Source organism: Microcebus murinus, chromosome 17 (genome assembly GCF_040939455.1).
Source record: "Microcebus murinus isolate Inina chromosome 17, M.murinus_Inina_mat1.0, whole genome shotgun sequence".
Taxonomy (NCBI): Eukaryota; Metazoa; Chordata; class Mammalia; order Primates; family Cheirogaleidae; genus Microcebus; species Microcebus murinus.
In genome coordinates, this window is record NC_134120.1 from 41,601,197 (window position 1) to 41,624,120 (window position 22,924).

General features: G+C 37.5%; 1 protein-coding gene across 3 annotated transcripts in view; it reads left to right on the plus strand.

Moving 5' to 3' along the window:
* Positions 1–22,924, plus strand: part of CHST9 (carbohydrate sulfotransferase 9) — a 240,804-nt gene that overhangs the window by 124,031 nt on the left and 93,849 nt on the right. The window lies entirely within an intron of this gene.

Genomic DNA, 22,924 nt, shown 5'->3' on the forward strand with positions numbered 1-22,924 from the left:
GCTTTCGTTGTGGATCTTTTAAAGTCTAATCATGAAAACACACACACACACACACACACACACACACACACACACACCCCACACACAAATGTGAGGGCAAAAAAGTGATCTAGTCTCCTCCTAGATGTGATTACCTCTGTTATTGTTCCTTGGTAAAAATTATTTGTACTGTTTTTATGCTGCTACTGCTGTGATGCTATAGGTACTGGCTTCTCAGTTAAAGAAACTTTATAGTTTGGAAGAAAGCTAAATTGGGCAAAGTGTTAAACCACAGCCTCTTTAAGTTCCCACCACCTTCAAACTTCTAAAACTCTGTGTGACCAAGGTGATATCCAAGGATAGAGACAGAGGTGGGACAAGAACTCAGGCTCCTTCTCTCTCTGACCTTTGCAGTACCCCACCACCTTAACCTTTCTTTTCAAAACAAAGTACCGGTCACTTTAGCCCTGTGTTCAGTTACTTGCCTAATAAAATGTTTTCAACAACTGGAAAATCTTTTTTAAGGCAACAGCATCTTTGGCAGGGAACACTAGTCACTAGGGTTATGAGGAAGCTCCCTTTTACTAATGGAGCTAATGTGCCTCATCGGATTCCTATCTTGTCAACGTGCCCAATTTCAACAAGAGTGAAATCAAGGATAACTTAATGGATAGAGCCCAAATTATTGGGAAAAGTTGGGGGGCTTCTAATCATCTCAAAGGACATAAATCATGCCCTCAGAAATTTATATTTGTAAAAAATAGCCTGAGTTTTCAAGATTGGAACATAATGTTTACCATTATAGTCATAAATAATACAATCAGTCTGTGATGTACACATATTTAGATAAAGCATATATCTAGGATACCAAAAAGAACATTCTGCACATCCCTCTTTCTGACTCTCTTCCTGGACTTCTTTGTCTCCTTTGTTGTTCAGTTTCCTCAAATTCTATGTCCTGCCTGCTCAATTACTATATACTCTACACTCTTCCTTTTATAGCTGGGTCCATCTCCCAGCTGAGAAAGAACAGTATCAAGCCCTAGACCTTTTCAATCTACCCTATCCTACTGCACAAATTGTGAGAAACCAAAGAATTCAGGGAAAAAAATACATTGTAGACAGACATATCCTCCATTAAAACAAGCATCCACCATGACCCTCATTTTTTTTGGTTGGTTAAAGTTGGTTAATTCTTTCTTTAAAGAATCTTGCACTAAGATGAAGGTGACACCAAGGTAAGTTTTGGGATAAGCAATAACTTCCAAATAAGGAAAACTGTCCAGGACCAGAGAGTATGAGATTATGTCAGTAAAGATGTACAAGGGTGGAACATCCCCTTAGGGCATATTGGCAGGAGATTTATGAAAACTTTGGTGAAATCATTGCTAAGGTTCTTTCTCATTTTGTGTCTATGGTACTACTTACCATTATTACTTAATCGAAATGACTCCACTATGTGTGCATGGATCAACACAAGAAAAAAACTTCAACGGCTCACATTTTGTTATGTAACTGGGTAAATCATGTTCCAAAGCTTAAGCTAGTTTAGTTTGGACTGAGTTTCTCAGTAAAGCATCTAGCTTATGAGGCTATGACTGTGGAATAAAATTGTCTTTCAGTCTATTTTGCTACTTCTGTTTAGAGTTGGTCTACATTCTGATTGCAACCTTGGCAGTAGTTTCATATACGATGCTGTTTTTCATAAGCCAAGAATAACTTGCAAGAGAGTATACATAACTTGGTGTCATTCATTGACATTATTGAAGAACACTTCAAAGCATATGCCCCTTGACACTAAGCTTGGAAACCCGTGTCATATTCATACAAGATGGCCAGAAATATCAAAGCTAAATTTGACTATTTGACTTGGTGAAGAGTATTAAAAATATATGGTAGTATGATAAATGGAAAAAACATCAGGAAGCAAATACTGATGTTATAAATTTTCTCTTTGCCCTTGAATTTTCAATGACCCAATCTCTTCAACAGCAAAATAGAAAAAAAAATGGTGCTATATTCAATAATTTTACATAAAAACTCTACTGTTTGAAGTACCTTTATTGTGTCAGAAGAAAGGCCCCTTTTGAGGTCATGGAATTCTTGATATTAGAAAGCAACACAGCATAAAATACAAAGAAGAATCCTTGTAAAGAAGAGTGCTTCATAAATTATTGTTTAGAAAAAGCTACATTAGAAGGCTCAGTGAGGTAAACTGTGGAACCACCATCTGCTAAATATATATTGTTACAATCTTTCTAAGAAGAAAACCCTTTCAAATTCAGTTAAGTATTAAGTAAAGAATAGTCCTAAGTGTACCAGAGAATAGAGTAATCACTAGAGATGGTAATGAGTATTTTAAAATGAAGTTGCATACTTTTCATTTATGACATGAGAGCATCCCTAAAATTAGAGATGGTTTGTTCATTTGCATAATTTGCAAATAGTTACCCATAAAGAAGAACAATGCTATTTTTTTTCTCAACTCGAAAGTGAAATTTATTATTGGATATTTAGCAAATGCAGAACAGACAGCTGCTTTGCCAGCTCAGTCCCTTGCCTCTTACTTTTTAACTGGGCTTGTTGTTTCTTGGAAACGTTCTATGACAACAATAGCACCTTCATTTTAAAACTTTTTAACACACATTGAACTTCAGTCATTCAGGATAAAAAATTAGTTAAACAGATATTGAATAAAATCTTCCATCTATGGATGAATAACATGTTCACTTTCTTTATGTTATTTATTAAATACAAGTTTTCAAGTACATGAATATTTAGCATGATTTTTCTCTATGTCATTCTTATTTTTGTAGTGCTTTTTGGCATGTTCCTATACACTATCAAAAAAACTTAGCAATAATCATGAGAAAGACCTAATTTGTCTTAGTTTTAATTATTAGTGACCATTAAAACATATGAAGTTAGCAAGTAGAAGACACTATTACAGATACATTTAAGTAAACTTTCATTCTTGAAAAGCCCATCATTCTGGATGTCAATATTCTGTAATATTCTTCATGTTTCATTCTCACTTTGAGAATCATTATTCCAGATACAATTATGCTGGAAAATGCTTATCATTCTAACTTGTTCATACTTAATAAAAGCTCTTTTCTTGACAGCATCTTGTTTGACACAAGAGATGGAATCTGAGAATTTAAGTTGATACATTCAATTTGCCTAATGTTTTCATGGTGGGGGCCTTGTGCTTGGTATTGGAGATACAAAAAGTGAATAAGATTTTAAATAAATGTTCTCAATTTATTCACTTTCCATTCAGGGGAAAAGGCAAGTACACATGATTATAACACAGTGTGAAAAATGCCTTTTAGAAAATTATGTACAAGGTGTCATGAGGAGTTCAAGGAGGGCTTCCTGGAAGAGGTGAGATTTGAGTTACTCCTTGAAGAAAGATTTGAAGGAGTTTCCCAGGTAGAAAAGGGGAACAGGATGGCTGTCCAGAGAGACAAAAGTGGGAAAAAGCATGCCCTATTGAGGGAAAGCCTCAATAGGGCATGCTTTATGACTGTGCTTTCGTTTAATAAAACGAAAGCACAGTCATAAACGGACAAAAGGCAGGAGGTGTGGCCAGAAAAGTAGGCATGAGCCAGAATCAACAAGGACAATCTGTGCCATTCCATAAAGTTTGGACTTTATGTAGCAAGTGCTGAAAACTAATGAAGTACAAGGAATTACAAGATCCATTTGCATTTTTTAAAAAATCCTCCCAGAAGAAGTATGGAATGGAAAGGGAATTGACTGGAGCCACATCGTCTTACTAGATAATTCTCTAGGAATAAAAGATGAAGGTCTGAGGTGTCTCTACTAAGACAGCAACAGTAGAGAGGAAGCCAAGGAAATGGAATCCAGATACATTTACCAGGTCAAATTGACCTGTCCGACTGGATATGGGCAGGAAGGAAGGATGACTCCTAGGTTTTCAGCCTACGAGATGAGTAAGCAGTGCAACCTGTGCAGGGAACACAGATATTCGGTGGAGAAAATAATAAATTGAGTCATACCTATGTTAACTATAATGTGGCATATGGGATATGGAGGCAGCATTTGTCAAGAATATCAAACAAGCAGTAAGTATATGATGCAGGCAACACAGCCTGGAACTTCAGAGAGAAAGCTGTCTGGGAAGCAGGCTTGCCTTTGAAGTCGTTGCTCCCTGGCTAAGAGTTGAAGCCCTGGTTGTGAATGAGCCTTCCCAAAAGGAGTCAGAGGTGTGCAAAGAGACGAGACAGGATGACTCTTTGGAAAACCCCCTACATCAACAAAGAACACAGTAAGAGAAACCAGAGACGGAGAGCCTAAAAAAGATCAGTCAAAGCCACCCTGTGACAATCAGCAGCATTCTGTCTCTGAATCCAGGAGAGAAGGAACTGGTCACGTCCAATGCCATAGAGTGAGCAAGTAAAATAAGCACTGAAAAATGCCCATTGAAGTCAGGGCCGGGGGAGATGACCTCTCATCCCCACGGAGAAATGAGTTTTGAGGGGTTCTGTAAGTGTGAAAACCCGATGACAATGGGTTGAGTGAGGGAGTAGGAACAGATGCAGAATTGTTCTTTCAAAGAGTGTGTGAAGGGAAAGAGAGCAAGAAAGAGGAGGAGGAGGTGGGAGACAGAGAGAAGGAAGAACTTGATTATTAAGTCATTAATTAGGGAATTGATGTTTATTGAGGGACTGCTGTTTATATTTCGGGCTCTGCGTTCAGTGCCATCTCTTGGACCCTTAAATTGAACTTGTGAGGTTTCTTTATTGTCAACATTTTAAAAATTAGAAAACTGAGATGCAGAGAAGTTTAAAAAAAAAGCTTGCCTCAGGTGCTATCAATTAACTGGTGGGACCAGAAATGGAATGTAGGCAGGGGCTTGCAGGAGCCGGCTTGAGCTACCTGGAAGGACATCTGGAGAAAACCGATTGTGCTCCTGTCTTCCCGACTCAGCATTCGGTGAAGTCAGATAGGTAGCCACGGCCAGGATGGGAATATTTACACCATGGGAATTGGAAGACACCACAGACCAGGGCTTGTCTGGTTTTAAGCATTGACCAGTGCACCCTGCATCTAGGTCTGTGTGCCAGTCTGGGTGCCAGACCAACCTAGGCATTGCCCACTCGGTCAAGGTTGCTCGGTTAGCTAACAGATAGCAGAGTGGAGACTTGAACCCAGACCTGGGATCCACATACAGCCTAACACGGGCTCCCAGGCTTTGATGGAAAAAGAATTAAAATATTCTTTCCTCAGATCTTATGCTCAGTGGCATCGGCTGGTATAAACAAAATCTCATATTTTTCTGTTCTCTAGTTCTAAGCTACCAATTTTCTGCCTTGGCCTTCCAAGCAATCCATCTCCAGTGTGTTTGCTTTTTTAAGCAGCTTTCCTGAAGAACTGGCTCTCTGCACTATGTTAATGAATCCTATTTTTAAAAATAACCAATTTTTTCCGGGTTTATGGTTTCAGAACAATATTTATTGTTGAGTGAAATAAAGTCTCTTAGCAGCATTTTTCCATCCACAAAATGGAAGACTTACACTTGGGCTGTTCATTAAAAGGAGTCCTAAAGATTTTATTTTTAAACAAACTTCATTTTCCATCCAGTTGAATTTATGATAGAGAATGAATAACAACACAGCTGTGCCACATTATGTTGAAAACACCTTAAATTTCATTGTATAACACTGCATTTAAAAGAATGTGCTAATGCAAACTAAACAAATCTGCAAGGGTAAGTGGCTAATGAAGGAAAAATCGCCATGCCATACCACACAAAGTCCAGATATGAAAACATCTCCCTGAAATTCCCTCCACATGTTTAAAGTTTAATTTGGATTGCTACTGTATAGTACTCTGAAAAGGATTTATTTGCACACAGTTGAGACTTGGAGCATGGTTTCTTTAGGGAGAGGGGAGAAATATTATATTTAGTTGCAACACAATAAATTTCACCTTCAAGTAGTGTGCCTGGTTGTATAACTAGAAAAGAGAGACTTTTATCTGTGTTGATTCTTGCATAACACATATGTGTTCCTTGCACCCAAAAGAGGAAATGAAGAATACTTTCATAATTCATCTTTGCCAAAAATAACTTTAGGCTTTCATCTTCAATTAAATATTATGTTTAAAAAAACATCCACAAAGAATTCCCAATTAAAATGGAAAGCGACTCAAATAAAAATGGACTTTCGGGAGCTAGATGATAAATCTCATTAAGGCAACACAGGACCAAGCGGTTCTTTACAGAATTAGGCTCATGCTATTTTGAATGTATATTGTGGAAGTTGCATCAAAAGGCATCGTATGTGTGTTTATCTATGTATCAATCATTGTAATAATGACAGTAACTCTACTTTTATCTGACATGACCTGGCGGTGGAGTAGTCTAGGAAAATGCATATTTTGGTTAGTTAAAAGTGCCATTTACATAAACAAAGTATTACAAATGCACACAGAAATAGAATATCAGTGATCCTTAGGCTTTCTTGTGAAAGGAGTCTTAAGTCATACCTGATTTTCCCACACAGGAAAAAAAATGAGGTTGTATTTCTAACCAGGGAACAGATGCCTAACTTTTTTAAAATAGAAGTGACCGCAAATAGTTTAATCAACTGTAAAAGATATGCTTGTATACTGGGCAACTTAAAACCTTCTCAAGTGAACGTACGTCATCTGAGCTGCACAATACAGTAATCAATCATATAAATTGTCCTATTATTTTACTGCAAATCCCCAGATAAGACGATCTGCAGAACAAAAGAGAAGCCTAAGGAAACATGAAACACCTGTAGTCCGCTTACCCCAGGAGCGAGGTTATGACTTGAGTGTTAGTTGAATAGACTCTGAAAGGGACCAAGCCTCAATGGGAGAAGTAGAGAGACTCGACCAGAGGAGGTACCTGTTGTGGGGACACCAGAACCAGGGGTTCTTTCAGAAGCACTTGAGTAATCTGATTAACTAATTCACACAGAGGGGCTAATGGATGGCCATGAAGTCCTACATTATTGATTATAGATAGCATATCTGAATTTTCTTAGCAGTATCAACAGTATCTTGGTTTCCATTGGGACCATTTATAAGAGAGGATGATCCTGTCCATGGCCCATGGCTTTGAACACCTTTCTGTCGTTGGAGTCCTCACAGATGTCTGCTCTTGCTTACCTCCAATTGGTTCTGTATCTTCACTGTGGCCTAGTTAGTTATCAGTGTGACTGTAAATCTCTAATACTTGTCTCACTGTACAGAAACAATCTGTATTTCTCACTCAGATATGGTCCTTTCCTCCTCCAGAATGTCCCTGAAATGCAATTTTACCCAAGCCTTCTCTGAAAACATACAGCTTTCTGTTTCACTGATATCCCCAGAGAGAAACAAAACACTATATTCAAAACCTGACTATTTAATACACTTTTATCTTGTTTTCTTTGGTCATTTTTCTACCTAATCTGCTGGCTTTCTTACCATTTTTAAAAGTTCATCCCAGGACATATAAATAAGCAAATATGAACTACATTAAGTTTAACATTTTTGATTAACTGTTTGTTGGTATACCTAGAAATGCACTAAATCTTACTGGACCAATACGGTTAATTTTCCCCACAGGGTTATATTTTTATTTTTTAATTTATTTTTTTAATTGTGGTAAAATACACATAACATAAAATCTACCATCTTAACCATTTTTAAGAGCTAAAAGTGTTCAATGGCATTAAGTACATTCACATTGGTTTGCAACCATCACCACCACCCATTCGCAGAACTCTTTTCATCTTGTAGTGCTGAAACTGTGTATTCCTTAAATGATAACTCCTCTTCCTTCTGCCAACCCCTGGAAAGCACCATTCTACTTTCTGTCTCTATAAACTTGCCTACTCTGGGCACTTTATAGAAGTGGAATCTATATAATATTTGTGTTTCTGTGACTGTCCAATTTCAAAATATCCTCAAGGATCATCCATGCTGTATTTAGTAATAGGCATCAGAGTTTTCTTCATTTTTAAGTCTGATTTGATTGTATGTATATATCACATCTTATTTATGCATCCATCCATCAATGGATGAGTTGCTTCCACTTTTCGGCTATTGTGGATACTGCTAGTATGAACACAGGTATACAAATACAAGACTCTGCTATTAATTTTTTTTTTTTTGTATATATGCAGAAGTAGAATTGCTGGCTGAATCATATGGTTATCCTATAAGGTTTCAACTTAGGTGGAAAGAATGATTAAATTTATAAGACTCTCAAGATTCCATAATTACTTATTTGTTGTTGCTGTTGTTTTTACTCCTTGCTTTCTTCTAGATCAGCAATATCCAATAGAAATAAAATTCAAACCACGTATGTAAACTTAAATTTTTGAGTAGCTACATTTCAAAAAGTAAAACGAAATAGGTGAAACTAATTTAACAATATATTTAAAACAGTATGATAAAAAAATTATCATTGCAGCATGCAATTAATGTAAGAAATTATTCATGAGCTGCTAGAAATAATGCATATGCTCAACATGTGCACTACAATAAAAAATAGTAAATTATATTATGCAATAGTTAAAGAGAAATATAGTGTATCAAAACAATAAAGTTATGTGTAATGGAAAAACATTTTACACTGTTTTAGATTTTAAACTAAAATGAAAAATTCTGTTCGTAAGTTGTGCCAGTCACATATCAAGATCTCAGTGGCCATGTGTGGCTAGTGGCTCCCATAGTGGAATTTCTGTTGGATGGCATTGCTCTGGGCTGTGATCTCTCTGAGGACAGGGACTTGAGTCTTGGTTACCATCACAGCCTCATAACCTGCCACATAGTAGGTATTCAATGTACTGACTAGTATTTGTTGAGTGATCAACTAAGTTAATTTACAAAGCATTTGTTGAAGGCTCACTGTTTTCCAGGCACTGTCAAGGTACTGGGACTTTGCTGGGTGGACCTATATAAGCAACATGCCTAGTCCTGGGACACCTTCTCCAGGACTGACTAGCTGTGGGTTCCATTTCCTTGGTTTCTGAGCTAGGATTTGAATGAAATGAAAAATGTAGTGAAAACAAAGAAGTCGCTTATGTGGTTCTCTGTTTTATCCCTGGTGCCTCCCACAGGGCCTGGAAGAAGCAGATCCTTAGTAAATATTGCTTCGACAAACAAAGGAGCAAATAGCTTTATTAAATCATCAGGCATAAAAAATGGCCCTGTGGGTTTCCTAAAGAAAGAAATCCCTAGAAATGGTGGAAGGAGATTGCAAAGATAGGACAAAAGAAAACCAGAGAAATAGGAACAGACATGAGGATGGTGTGAATACTATAAACCTGTGGTCCCCAACCCCCGGGGCAATGGATAGGTGGGAACTGGGCCCCACAGCAGGAGGGGAGTGAAGCTTCATCTGTATTTACAGCCGTTCCCCATTGCTCATGTCACTGCATAAGCTCCATCTCCTGTCAGATGGGAGGGGGGAGTAATATAGTCTCATAGGAGCCGGAATCCTACTGTAAACTGCATGTTCCAGGGATCTAAGTTGTTGCTCCTTATGAGAATCTCATGCCTGGTGATCTGAGGTGGCGCTGAGGCGGTGATGCTAGTGCTGGGGAGCAGCTGCAAATACAGATTATCATTAGCAGAGAGGTTTGACTGCACAATCAATGTAATACACTTGAATCATCCCGAAACCATACCCCTACCCCCCACCACCCAAGTTGGTCTAAAAATTGTCTTCCATGAAACTGGTCCCTGGTCCCAAAAACATTGGGGACTGCTGCTCTGAACAGTGTATTTAAAGACATACAAAGCATTGTCTCTAACCAAACTCAGGGCCACGGCACTTCCTTACCCATAAATTATAGTGCAAACTTTAAATAATTCTGCTTTCTAAATCAGTTTGGAGGAGAAGTTATTCAATCATTCATTTACTGAAGAACATTTAATAGAATGTTTATTATTTACTATTATGAGTCAAGAGCAAAGCACCAAAGTTATCCACGTAGCGAAGAGAAATCTCAAATATATATTAATATATGTATTTAAAAATTCTTTGATTGTTTACAGGAAGTGAAGGGTGGGATGGTATTTTCTGAATATTGCCTTCAGATCCATGATGGATACATTTTGATTGCCCTGGAGTGAGTCTATTGGCCTGAAGAGATAATGAATATCACCTTTTCAGCAGCAGCACTACAGCGTTAAAAACAAAGAACAAAAATCACTGGGTTTCTTTGATCATTCTTTCTTTATTACATTATTATCATTATTTCTTTATTATATGGGTTGTTTTGCAATATTCTGCTATTGTTAAAAATATCTATGTATGTAAATAGAAAGAATATTATCTGCATGCAGAATTCTTCTCCTGCCTACTTATGAGCTACTGGAAATGGGAGTCCAGATTCAGCAATAATTTGGAAGGTTGGACTGAAAAGAGATTGCAGGATATCATTAGCATTTGTCTCACAGTTTTAACAAGTCTTTGTTGCATCTCTTTTAATTGCAATCAAGCACATTCATCATTAACTTATTTGCCATTAATATGGGGGTCTCTAAATTTTAGGAAATAAAGGCTATTTATGTCAAGGAATGTTCAATTCCTTTTTCCATTGCAAAGTGAGCCTAACGAAGGTTCCTGTGCCTTCTCAGTGTTTGCTGTAATCAAGCTGTCACTTCTGCTGCTTTCTCCGCAGAAGTAACAGTAGTAGTCTTTGTGTGCCAGTGGGACAGCTGTGAGTTGACTTCCTGGGAATTATAAGGGCATTTGTAAAAAATCAAGCTATAGCATTTAAAGTATCCTTTATCAGCATGTTTGTAGAATCATTGCTATAAAGTTTTAAAAATTCCTCATATTCAAAACTATATAACTCACATTTAATTCATATGTAACTGTGGTTGTTTTTATTTTAAAATATTAATTAAATGACAACATTAAAAATCATCTCAATAATTTAGCTAAAATAATTATTGGTCTAAAATACCTAACACATAAGGGGTTATGACTGTATAATTTATTATGATGTTTTTGATCACTGAAAATATTAGAAAGGTATCATCTTCTTTATGTATAACCCAATGCAAATATACAGAATATTTTTAAAAGATAAGTTATAAACTCATTCTTAGAATTTAATGTACTTTCCTGATGTTTATCCAGAAGACAAGAAAAAATATTTTTCCTCTTCTACATAAAGAAGAGAATCAAGGTCAATTTTCTTAACTCCATAGCAGAAGTCTTTAAATGACAACTTCCCAACACATGTGGATTAGATTTTGATTTCACATTAAAGTATGTACCAGTAATGTCCTATTTTTGGTATTCTAATTATAGTTGCAATGTTTGAATTTCACTGAACTTCTCAGGAAGCATTTAACATACATGCTTTGCAGCAATGTTTTATTGTCTGAGTAGCTTGAGAGTTGGCAGCAGTCAAAGTCTTTCAGAGAAAAAGACTTTGTAAAAATCAAATAATCAAAAACTAAATAACCTGAAAGATGGATTTAATTATCTCTTGTTTTTAAGTAATGTATAATGATTAGTGGCAGAAATAAATAATGCAAAAAGATGCCTCAGATCAGCTTGCATTGTTTATCTTTTCTAAGACCATGAGTTGTGTCCAGTATAAACACGATGGGATCTAGTACAGTGTAAGTTAGGCATCGTACTCTTTCCACCAGTAAATTATCAAATTTGTTATTGTCACTCATGAGAAAATGCCAAAGGAAGATCTTTGTTCCAGGTGAAAAGTAAAAGATTTGCATATAAGATGGCAAATATGATGGACCACTCAGTTCATATTGCTGATAGAAATATAAACACGAATGCTAACAAGTGGCTAATCTAGATTTTTTTAACCATTTGATTTCAGAACTTACATAAGTTATATACTACAGGACACAATAATCAGTGCTTGTTGATGAAGGACGTATCTAAAGAGCAGAGAACGGATGTGTCTCCTAGTACACTTAAAATCTATTCAAAGGATATATTCAATTTTAAGTGTTCTTACCACAATAAGACAAAATTTAGAAAACAATAAATGGTCAAGTTCTATCTAGCAGGAGGGATCAACTAGTTGCAGGTATAAGTACACTAAAAAGATGACCAAAATGTCAAAACCGATCATGGTCCAGTCCTTTGTTCCCAGGCACTTAGAGATTTTTGAATAGTGCTGCAATTATATAAGGAATGCATACAACTCAATAGCAAAATAACCAAATAACCTGGTTTGAAAATGGGCAAAGAACTTGAATAGACATTTCCCAATAGAATGCATACAAATGGCCAACAGGCATAGTAAGAGGTACTCAGCATCACTAATAATTAGGGAAATGCAGATCAGAACCAGAGTGAGATATTACCTCACACTTACTAGAATGGCTATTACCTCACAGGCATTGGTGAGGATTTGGGAAAAGGGAACCCTTGTAAACTGTTGGGATGGAAGTATAAATTGCCACAGCCATTATGGAAAGCAGTATGGAGGTTCCTCAAAATATTAAAAATAAAACTGCCTTATGATCCAGCAATTCCATTTCTCTATATATGTCCAAAAGAATTGAAATCAGTATCTCAAACAGATATTTTAAACTGTTTAACTAGTTTTTTTTCTAATTTTAAATAACCTGCTTCAGTAAGTTCATATTTTTCTATTTTCAGTTGGCCATTATCCCATTAAAAGAGATAAAATTATAATTGTAAAGGGGGTTTTAAAAAAGAAGAAGAAAAGATAAAATTTAATTCTGGGGAGTTCTACATGGGGTACCATTTTAGCTAAAGTTGTAGAGGAAGAGCTCTCTGAGGAGGGGCATTTGAACTGAATCCTGAATGATGTGAGGCAATCCCAGCCATAAGCAAGTTCAAAGGCAGGACAACCTCGGTGGTTTGAAGGAAGAAGAAAGAAAATCAGTGTGGCTGGAACATGGTGAACACGTGTGAGTATACAGGCAGCATCATCCAGTCATTTGTAGGCCTTGTAGACTGTGATAAGAGTTTGTATTTTATGACAATTGCAATGGAAAAATCACTGAAGAATTTAAAGCAAAGGAATGAGATTATTTTGTAAGCACTCTGACCTGGGAGGGATTCTAGGAAGAAAAAAATAGGGAGACCATTTAAGAAAGCTGTTGCAGTAAATCAAGAGAAAAATGAAGTGGCCTGAACCAGGGTGGTTCCAGTAGAAATAATGAGATGCTATCAGATTTAGGAAGGATTTTGAAGTAGTACTCTCAGCACATACCAATAGATTGGATGTGGAGGGATAAGAAAAGAGAGAGAGAAAGAATGACTCTAGGTTTTTGATGTAAGCAAAGTAGTAAATAAAACTATTAGCTGAGATATAGCAGAACATAAGAAGACCAACTTGGAGGGATAAAGGAAAAAGGATATTTCTAGTTTGTATATCTTAAATTTGAAACGACTGTTACCTACCAAAGCAAAGATGCTTCTTGGATGTCTACTGTGATTATATAGGTGAGAAGCAGGGAAATATCAGTGGGGATGGGCAAGTTGGGTGGATTTGAGAAATGTTTGAAGAAAGAATAAACAGGACTTGGTTATTAATGACACGCGAGCAGCAGGGAAATGAATGCAAGAGGAATTCCAAGGCCCCTGATTTGAGTGACTGAGTGGTGCCTTCCCTGAGAGGCAGCACTGGAGCCGGATCATGTTTGGAAGGGAAGAGAACTTGATATTTAGATAAGCTCTGTTTCGGTGCTCATAGAAATCCTAATGCTTTGTGCTCTGAGCACATTCTTATTTGAGGCCAGAGCTCAAGTGAGAGGTACAGTTTAGAAATTTAGGAGTTACCAGTGTTAACACAGACCTCATCAAAGCCAACAAAATGAATGAGATTACCCAGAGAATGCTTGTAGCAAAGAAGAAAAAAGACACTTTGTTTCACATCAAAAGAAAAACTTGATGTGGATCATGCTGATGAGCAAAGCGATCACGGAAAATGCTGAGAAGGGAAGGAATGACGCAAATACTCTTCCAAGTCAGGGACGTTATTTTATCAGGCATAGCTCCTCTTCAGCCAGAACCTGCAACGAGGTAAAATTGGCCATGAGTGCAAGTCTCACATCCAAAGAGCAAAACCTACAGCCACGGAGCAGGCTAAGAAAGAACTCAGAAATTGAGACATTGATCTTAAACACTTGCATATGTGAAAAGTGTGGCAAAAAAGATCGTTGTACTTCCAGATGATTATTTGGGTTGGTTGATTGTCTTTCAGACAGTTGAGAACAGCAGATGACAAGCTGGAAGTGATAGGTACAAACCTACAAATCGTGGTGACAGGGACTGACAGCAAGGGTGCCAAGCTATTCAAAGAAACCTGGTTCTTCTGACTCCAAGATCAGCAAATGTTCACTGTCCCCTAGATGCCTCTTTAGAATAATAGAAGGTCTGTATCTGGGAAGAATTCTGGAGATTATTTGGCGCTAATTTTTAATTTCCCAAATGAACTGAATGAAGCCCTGAGAGGTTAAGTTGTTAAAGGTCACACACCTGCTTTCTGGTAAAGTCTGCAAGGATTTTGGAAGCATTCCTGTTGTACCCTAATACTATTTATGGAGCTCTTTTCAAAGGAAGTAAATTAATTTCACATGTGCCCCCAGCCTGTCACGAAGCTGTACCTAGTCCCGGCGGGAGTCAAGTGTAAAGGTCAGGAGCGCAGGCTCTCATCTCAAACTGCGGGGACTGGAATCCTTGCTGGGTCCCTTATGAGCCTTATGACCTTAATCTCCTTCAGTTTCTCACTTTATATGTAAAGTGGAGATAATAATAGTTTTATCTGACAGAGTTGTTACAAGGATTAAGTGAGATAATACCTGCCAAGCCCTTGGTCTAGCACGTGGTATGTTCACAATAAATTTTAGCAATCTTTTTATTGCATTTGGAAATTACTTGAGATCACTTCCCTCTGCCTCTGAGCATCTAGACTGAAAATGCTAAATAACAAACCCAGAGGTTTGTTGGTCTGACAGGGAGCGTATAAATGAATGACAACAGAAGAAAGAAAAGAAGGAAGAGAGGAAGGCAGGAAAGGAAGGAGGGAATGAGGCTGTAACAATCTTCATTATCTGGCCCATATTCTCCAAATGGGAAAATGTATTCGGTGTTTTATTATTCATATTACCTCTTTTCTCATCTGTGAAATATGCAGCCAGCAGTTTTATCTAATTACAGGAAAGATCAAGGAGGAAGGTGTTTGTCTGTGTGTTTTACACACTGCAGATACTGTCAGGGGCTTGCTGTTGTTTCTACTGCTACACTCCATTCCTGGACCTCTCAGGCTGCACGTCCTGGGTGTCTCTGTGTGCTCATCACAATCCCCCCACCCCCCAGAGAGGACAGAGATGAACAGTCTTCCCTTAAGGAGCTTATGTGTGGAAAGACAGTTGGCACGGAAGGATTTATAGAACCACAGAAGCTATACTACGTCATGTGGTGTAAAGGTTAGAAGCATGGACTCTATGGCCAAACCGTCAGGATTTGAATCCAGCACTAGCAACTTTGTGACCTGGATGTGTTATTAACCCCTCTGAGCCACACTCTCATCTATGAAGTAGGGACAGTAATGCTATGTATGCAATAAGGTTAAGGAACAAATAGGTTAATATGTGAAGGGCTGGCCTGGCATGCTGTTTGCTCCTGTACTGTTGCCTACATCCCAAATGGGCAACACCTACTGGAGTTCAGAAGACAACCGCTCTGAACGTTCAGAGGTGAAACCATCAAGGTGAAACCCCTCTCTCTTGAAGAATGAACACAACATTTTCAAATAGAAGGAGGAGAGCCATTTCAGGCTTAGGATTAGAAATGAAGGTGGCTTATTTGGGGGACTTCCAGAATTTGTATGGGAGAGTTCTGAATTACACAGGTAAGCAGGCACCATATTTTAGTAACCACAGAATGCAAAGTTGGACTCAATCCTGTAACGGTGGGAATAAAATAAAGGATTTTGAAGAGGAGATTAGCATGGGCAAAGCAATTTTTTAAACAATCTGATAAATCAATATGAGGATGGAGATTGACATTAGGGAGACCATTTTGGAGACGGTTGCAATAGTCTAGGCTTTGATGTGCGAAGGACCTTGGCTGGGAGGCTGGGGGGTTAAAGGACTAAAAAATAAAAAAAGAATGAGTTTGAAATATAGAAAGAAAGGATCAAAAGGTGACTGTCTGGAAACAAGTGTGGCGGGGAGGAGATGGCAGGGGGGATGTCAAAGCTACACGCCTGGATGGTAGGAAGAAGTGTCTGTATAATAGACACGTGCAAGTTCAGAGGGACGGGTGGTTTGGGGAAAAGGATTACGAGTTTCATTCAAGTCTAGCCGCACTTGATCCAACAATAGGACACACATGTGGAAGCTAGAATTTGGAGAAGTGGAATTGAAGTTCAGGAGAGGTCAAAGCTGAGGGTGTATATATATTTAGAACTGAATCACATATAGGCGAGAGTGAAAGAATTGAGAGAGTGACATTTCTGATGAGATAGCATGGCGAGATTAAGGCAGGCTACCCTGCCAGCCAGTGACCCAACATCCTTAGGGCACTGCTGCGAGATCACAGGAGGTAACATATACGAGGGCATTTACGGAGTGGCGTGGGGTGGGGGACTAAATACAGCATAGACAGGGAAACCTTGGTGACTGCCTGGTAATGAAGACCCACTTTACTTTTTGTCCTCTTTCCTAGACTCGCAAAGCTGCAATGGATATTAGACATTTCCTAGGTGGAGAGAAGTGAAGGCCCAGAGAAGCTGAGTGAATGGGTTTCTCATAAAGTAGCTGGAAAATCAGGCCTGGGGGCCTGGCCCTCCACCCCTTTTCAGTGCTAGTCTCACTTTCAAGGCTGCCTCTAGGACAAGTCCTGTCTCTCAGACATTCCCCGGATATGATTCAATTTGCACTCTTTTTTATGCAAAGCATGCCATAAAGTGCTGGCTCCACCTGCACAAGGACAAGCACCCCAGACAGCTGGCAGAGCACAGGAAGCCGCCTCTGCTAGAACTAAATCCTGGCTTAGTGACCTTAGCGCACAGTGCCCCGAAAAAGAGCACTGGACACACACTCTGCCACTACATCTCACCCACATGACTCCTTTTACTTGTATTTCCTTTTAGCTAATTAACTAATTCTGAAATCTTTAAAAGAAAAAATGAAAGAAGCCATCTACCCATATTCTCTACTTTTATACTCATGTTAATTAAATAATTAATCCATGGTTTATAATCTCCTTCCAACAAGATAGGCTGTTCTATATGAAGGAGGCTTTCAATCTCAACCACATATACAGCCCTGTGATTGCAATAATTATTTTTAAAACCAGACTAAGTTAAAAACCGAGCACTACATTTTGGAAGTGTATAAAAGTGATGTCCCATGTACAAACATTTTGAACAATTTCACGTAATTTTGTTGAAGGGCTAGCCATTAAAGATCTTAACCTTTTTATGAATTCATTATGAAGTCATAGAAATCTTAATACCTTTCTAATTTTCTTCTTGAAGGAAATAACTTGGAAAATGCCAAGGCAAGAAACAGAGAAAGCGTTTAACATAAACTGAAATCATTAATACTTAATGGGAAAACACTATAATCTATTTGGAAGCATTTTAAAACAGCTACTATAAAAATCATCCTTTGTACGAGACTAGGGAATTCTTCAAAACTGGTGTTTAAATGGTCCTACGCAAAGAAGGACTTGATGGAAATAGAACCTGTAAAACGCAAAAATTAGAAGGAAGTGGCTGATAACATTCAAATGTTAGGGTGGGTCCTTCGTATTTGTACCCATGGATTCCACGTTCGTGGATTCAACCTAACACAGAAAGGCAACATTCAGAAAAAGAAAGGGTGGTTGCAGCTTTACTGAACATGCACAGACATTTTTCTTGTCGTTCTTCCCTAAACAATACAGTATAACAACTATTGACATAGGATTTAAACTTTATTAGGTATTATATATAATCTAGAGATGATTTAAGGTATGTGGGAGTATGTGCATGTGTTATATGCAAATTACCACACTATTTTACATCAGAGACTTGAGCATTTGCATATTTTGGAATACGTGGGAGGTCCTGGAACAAATCACTTACGATACCTAGGGACAACTGTACTTTATTTGAATTGCAGATTTCCCGAAGCTTGATCCCAGCTTTGGTTCCCCATGGGACCATTGAGTCACAGCTTCTTCTGTGTTGTTGTTTATTGTTTGCTGGAGAGAAAGAAGTGATGCCCTTTCAAGAGTTCTTCCAGTATGGAGTTAACAAGAACCAGTTCTGTTGGCAGCATCAGCAGGCAAAATTCATTTGCTGAAACCCCTTTTGTTTGGAACCATTGAGGCACGCAGTCAAGAAATACATGGGTTAACTCAATGGCAGGACTCTTTTGCAAATTTCTAAGACTATTTCATTACTTCCTGGTTTCTTCTATATTCTGTTGCTCTGTTCCCTTGCTGCTCACTCTTTAGCCATCACAAGCCTTCTTTCTGGCCTGCAGCAGTACACCCAACCCAACACAGTCATCTCTGTCCTGAGGCATAATGGTTGGAGAGAAAGAATACTAGACTTCGAGGCCAAATTCTGGAGTTGAATCCTAGTTCCACCTCGAGTTTTGCAATCTTGGGAAAGGTACCTGCATTCACTCTCTCTTCCTCCTTCTCCTTCCATTTTAAACATATTTAAAATTTTAATGTTACCAAGTAATGCATAATCAGTTAAAGCATAAATACAATAGAAGTTCTTTATATACTGACCTCCTCTTAAATGATTTGCCAGATTCAGCAGCCCTTTCCCTTCCTTCAATATAACCTACTGACTGATATTCACGCCAGCTCAACACTAGGTACCTTCTAGCCCACCTGTAAACTTCTGACCCCACCTGTCGAAATGTTATGTGGATCAAAAGCCAGTGTGTTTGTTCCCAGACCTGCTATGCCAGTTGTGCTTGTTCATAGAATTATTCAATTCAATTATAAATTATGTAACTAGATGACATATGGGTATATAAAAGAGAATTTCTGTTTCTATGAAAATGTTTTGAAAAGACTCAATGAAGTTGAATTACTAAAAATAAAATGCTGTAGAATTAGATGTTTGTAAGATAATGGTAAAATTAGGAAAAAAACTGAAACAAAATCTAAAATGTTGGGTTCTGCTTTGCACTTTTAAGTTCTCAATTCACTTTAATGGAACTGAAACCAGGAAATATAAATAAATGATGATTATGGATGTGGTTTGTGTAAGAAAGTGCAGAACTGGAAACATGTAGCCGTATTCCATATGCAGAAGTGCTGATAGTATTCCCATGGGATTTTTATTATATTAAATTAGGTAAGGTTCACATAAAGTGCTCAGCAGTAGGTCTGGTATTTAATAAGCATTCAGTACATGTTAGCTGTTATTGTGGTTATTATTGATTTAATAATTGTGCATCCAAGCAATTTTAAAAGAAAAGAGAAAAAAGGTAAGGTTAGACCAAATCAATATTTCAAAAGAAAAAATTGGGATAACGTTTTAAATCCAACAACCAAAGGACCTAAACTTTACTGTGATGATTTTTTTTTTCACATCCAAATAACCAAAGGACCAGAAATTCACTGTGATGATTTTTTTGTATCCTTATCTGTTGTAAAATTAAGAAGATATTGATAATCACATTTCTGCAAGGTCTAGCTGGAAAAAAAAGATTCATTATTGAAAACAAGGCTTTGGCAATCCAAATGTCATCCTATTTCAATTTTAACAACAAATTTCCACATGGCCTTAGGATGCTGTCTAACCTTTTCCTTGGTAAAGATGTTAGGTAATAATTATGATAAACAACATAATTAATTTATCACTTGATCATAATTACTTTGAGTTCTTTGAGAAAGTACATCATGGTTGTACTTGTGTTCTCTCACTTGACTGTGAGCTCCACCTGGCTCAGTGTGCCATTCATGCTGCATGAAGCTCTCCAATCCTCAGGACTTAGTGAAATCCTCAGGATCAGTGAAATGCTAATTTTTCAAAAATTGATTTTCCATCAAAGCTGTAGACCTATTCACTTATTATGGTGTTTACACCAAGTTTCAACAAGTGAATTGTGTTTCACCACAGAAGACAAAAATGGAAGGCCGGGCGTGGTGGCTCACACCTATAATCCTAGCACTCTGGGAGGCCAAGGCGGGAGGATTTCTTGAGCTCAGGAGTTCAAGACCAGCCTGAGCAAGAGCGAGATCCTGTGTCTACTAAAAATCAAAAAAATTAGTCAGGTGTGGTAGCACGTGCCTATAGTCCCAGCTACTTGGGAGGCTGAGGCAGAAGGATTGCTTGAGCCCAGGAGTTTGAGGATGCTGTGAGCTAGGCTGATGCCATGGCACTCTAGCCCAGGTGACAGAGCAGGACTCTATCTCAAATAAAAAAAAAAAAAGAAGATAAAATTGACTCAAAATAAAGTCATGGGATGCAAGGGAAAGATTCTGTTTCATTAAATGTCTATGCCACTAAATTAATTCTTAATTCTGTATTCAATCTTGTGAACACAGTACAAGAACATGTATACTAGATATGAGGTTTAAACTCTTACTTATTTGGGTGGCTCTGGCCAAATCTAATTAATTTCTGTTTGTTAAGCAAGCCCCACTGCTGACATTTAAAGTTGGTTTCAAAGTTGACCGTTGGAGAACATTCATAGTTATTAAATATATGATCATGTAGCTAGTAAGTCAGTTGATATTTATTGATTGTATATACTGAACCTAACATCCTAGGTATTTATTACATAAAAATACATATAAGAATAACAATTAGAAGATACAGTCAAAGCCTTTAAAGAGCCATATACTCTATTACTATTATTGGGAAATGGAAGAAAATGCTTTTCTTTAGGAGACAATTTATAAAATCAAAAATAAATTGCATTTATTGTATCCTATCTTATCAGAACCTTAAATAAATGTCTCTTTAAAAATTTAATTTAATTCAATACATATTCATGTATGACACTAAACTAGGTTTGGAGAAGTAAAAAAGAGAAATTAAAACTGGATGATCTGTCTGTGTTCAAAAGTTTACTGTATGGAGCCGGGCGCAGTGGCTCACGCCTATAATCCTAGCACTCTGGGAGGCCGAGGCAGGCGGATCATTTGAGCTCAGGATTTCGAGACCAGCGTAAGCAAGAGCGAGACCCCATCTCTACTATAAATAGAAAGAAATGAATTGCCCAACTAAAAATATACAGAAAAAATTAGCCAGGCATGGTGGCGCATGCCTGAAGTCCCAGCTACTTGGGAGTTTGAGGCAGCAGGATCACTTGAGCCCGGGAGTTTGAGGTTGCTGTGAGCTAGGCTGATGCCATGGCACTCTAGCTGGGGCAACAAGAGCGAGACTCTGTCTCCAAAACAAAAAATTAAAAAATAAAAAAGTTTACCGTATAGTGTGGAAGACATGCATTTAACTAACTAATATACTTCAGTGAAGTGTGGAGAGACAAACTAGACCAGGAAAGAGTAGCCAATACCTGAGTGTCTCTCATTATAATGTCGAATGTCAGGTTTCAAGATACCCTTAAGAAATTGGCACATGAACTTGCACAGCCTTCCTAGTTGAGCCAACAGGGAGATGGAGGAAAGAGCCTGTTGTGTCCATAGTTTTTAAGGAAATGAGTTGATAATTATAAACCAGATAGCTTAAAAGCAATCCCTGATGAGAACAATCCCTGATACAATCAATGAACAATTTACCAGAGCATCATAAAAAATGAGGAAGCAGATGATTTTGACTTTTGGAATAGCTACTTGTTCCACACCAATTTAATTACCTTATATGATTAAGTGACAGAATACATAAATAATGATAATATGCTGTATAAAATCAATTTTGTATGAAGGAAGTTTTTGAGTTCTAGCCTTAACAATATTCTTATCACTAAGCCATGAAAGTGCCATCCACATGGGTAGACAGGTAAATATAGAGTTGCAATTATAATAAAGTGGGTTGGAGCAGTGGATTACATATCAAATTCCAACCTGTGGGGATCAGCTGTACTGAAGGACCTATAACTTATTGATGAGCTGTATAAATGACTTATAAATACCTTCATCCAAAATGCAGATATTACTAAATCAAATAGAGTCGCCAATACCTTATACTAGGAAACTCATAACAATACAATTCAAAACGCCCTTGGATATATTTTTAAATCATTCTAAAAATAGAAAAGCATTTCACTGATGCAAGTATAAATGGATATATTTTGGCACAAATAAAATTTGCTGAATGATTGATTAAACAGGCAAGTGCCAATAAAATTTTTGTCTCAACTAAGGTTAGCAAAGCAATATAATAAATGAGTCATATTGAGAGGAGGTTATTTAAATGAAGCAGGATAACAGGATAGAGAATTAATCCTACCATTGCTTTAAGCCACACCATCCTTGAGGACTTGTTCAACTTTTAATCAACATATTTTTAAAAGGCATGCAGAGAGCAAAAATTATATATGTATAAAATAATATAGAATACACATTTATACATAGTATAATTATGTTAAATATTATACATGTTATATTAAAATATTATATGATGTAGCATACAGTATATAATATAGTATGTTATGTGTTATATATTTATAATGTTCTTTAAGGGAAGAATTGAAGCTATGTAACCCAAATGCCAAAAGCTAACTAGTCATATAATGACATTCCCTGGAATTGTTCTCAGAATGAGCTGAGCCTCCCCTCTCCCCATAAGGTGACTGAACAAGAAGAAATACACTGTGTTACATTTGGCCAACTTCATCTGGCAGGAAGACACCCTTCTTGGTCATCATCATAAGAACTCATCAGCTCAAGGAAAACCCCAGAATTTCTTTCTTATAACTCTTCCCCACAGGAAAAAAAAAATACCATTAATTCTGTATAATTTAAATATCCATGAGATTACTTCCCTCAGAGCTTTCTTCTTTTCCC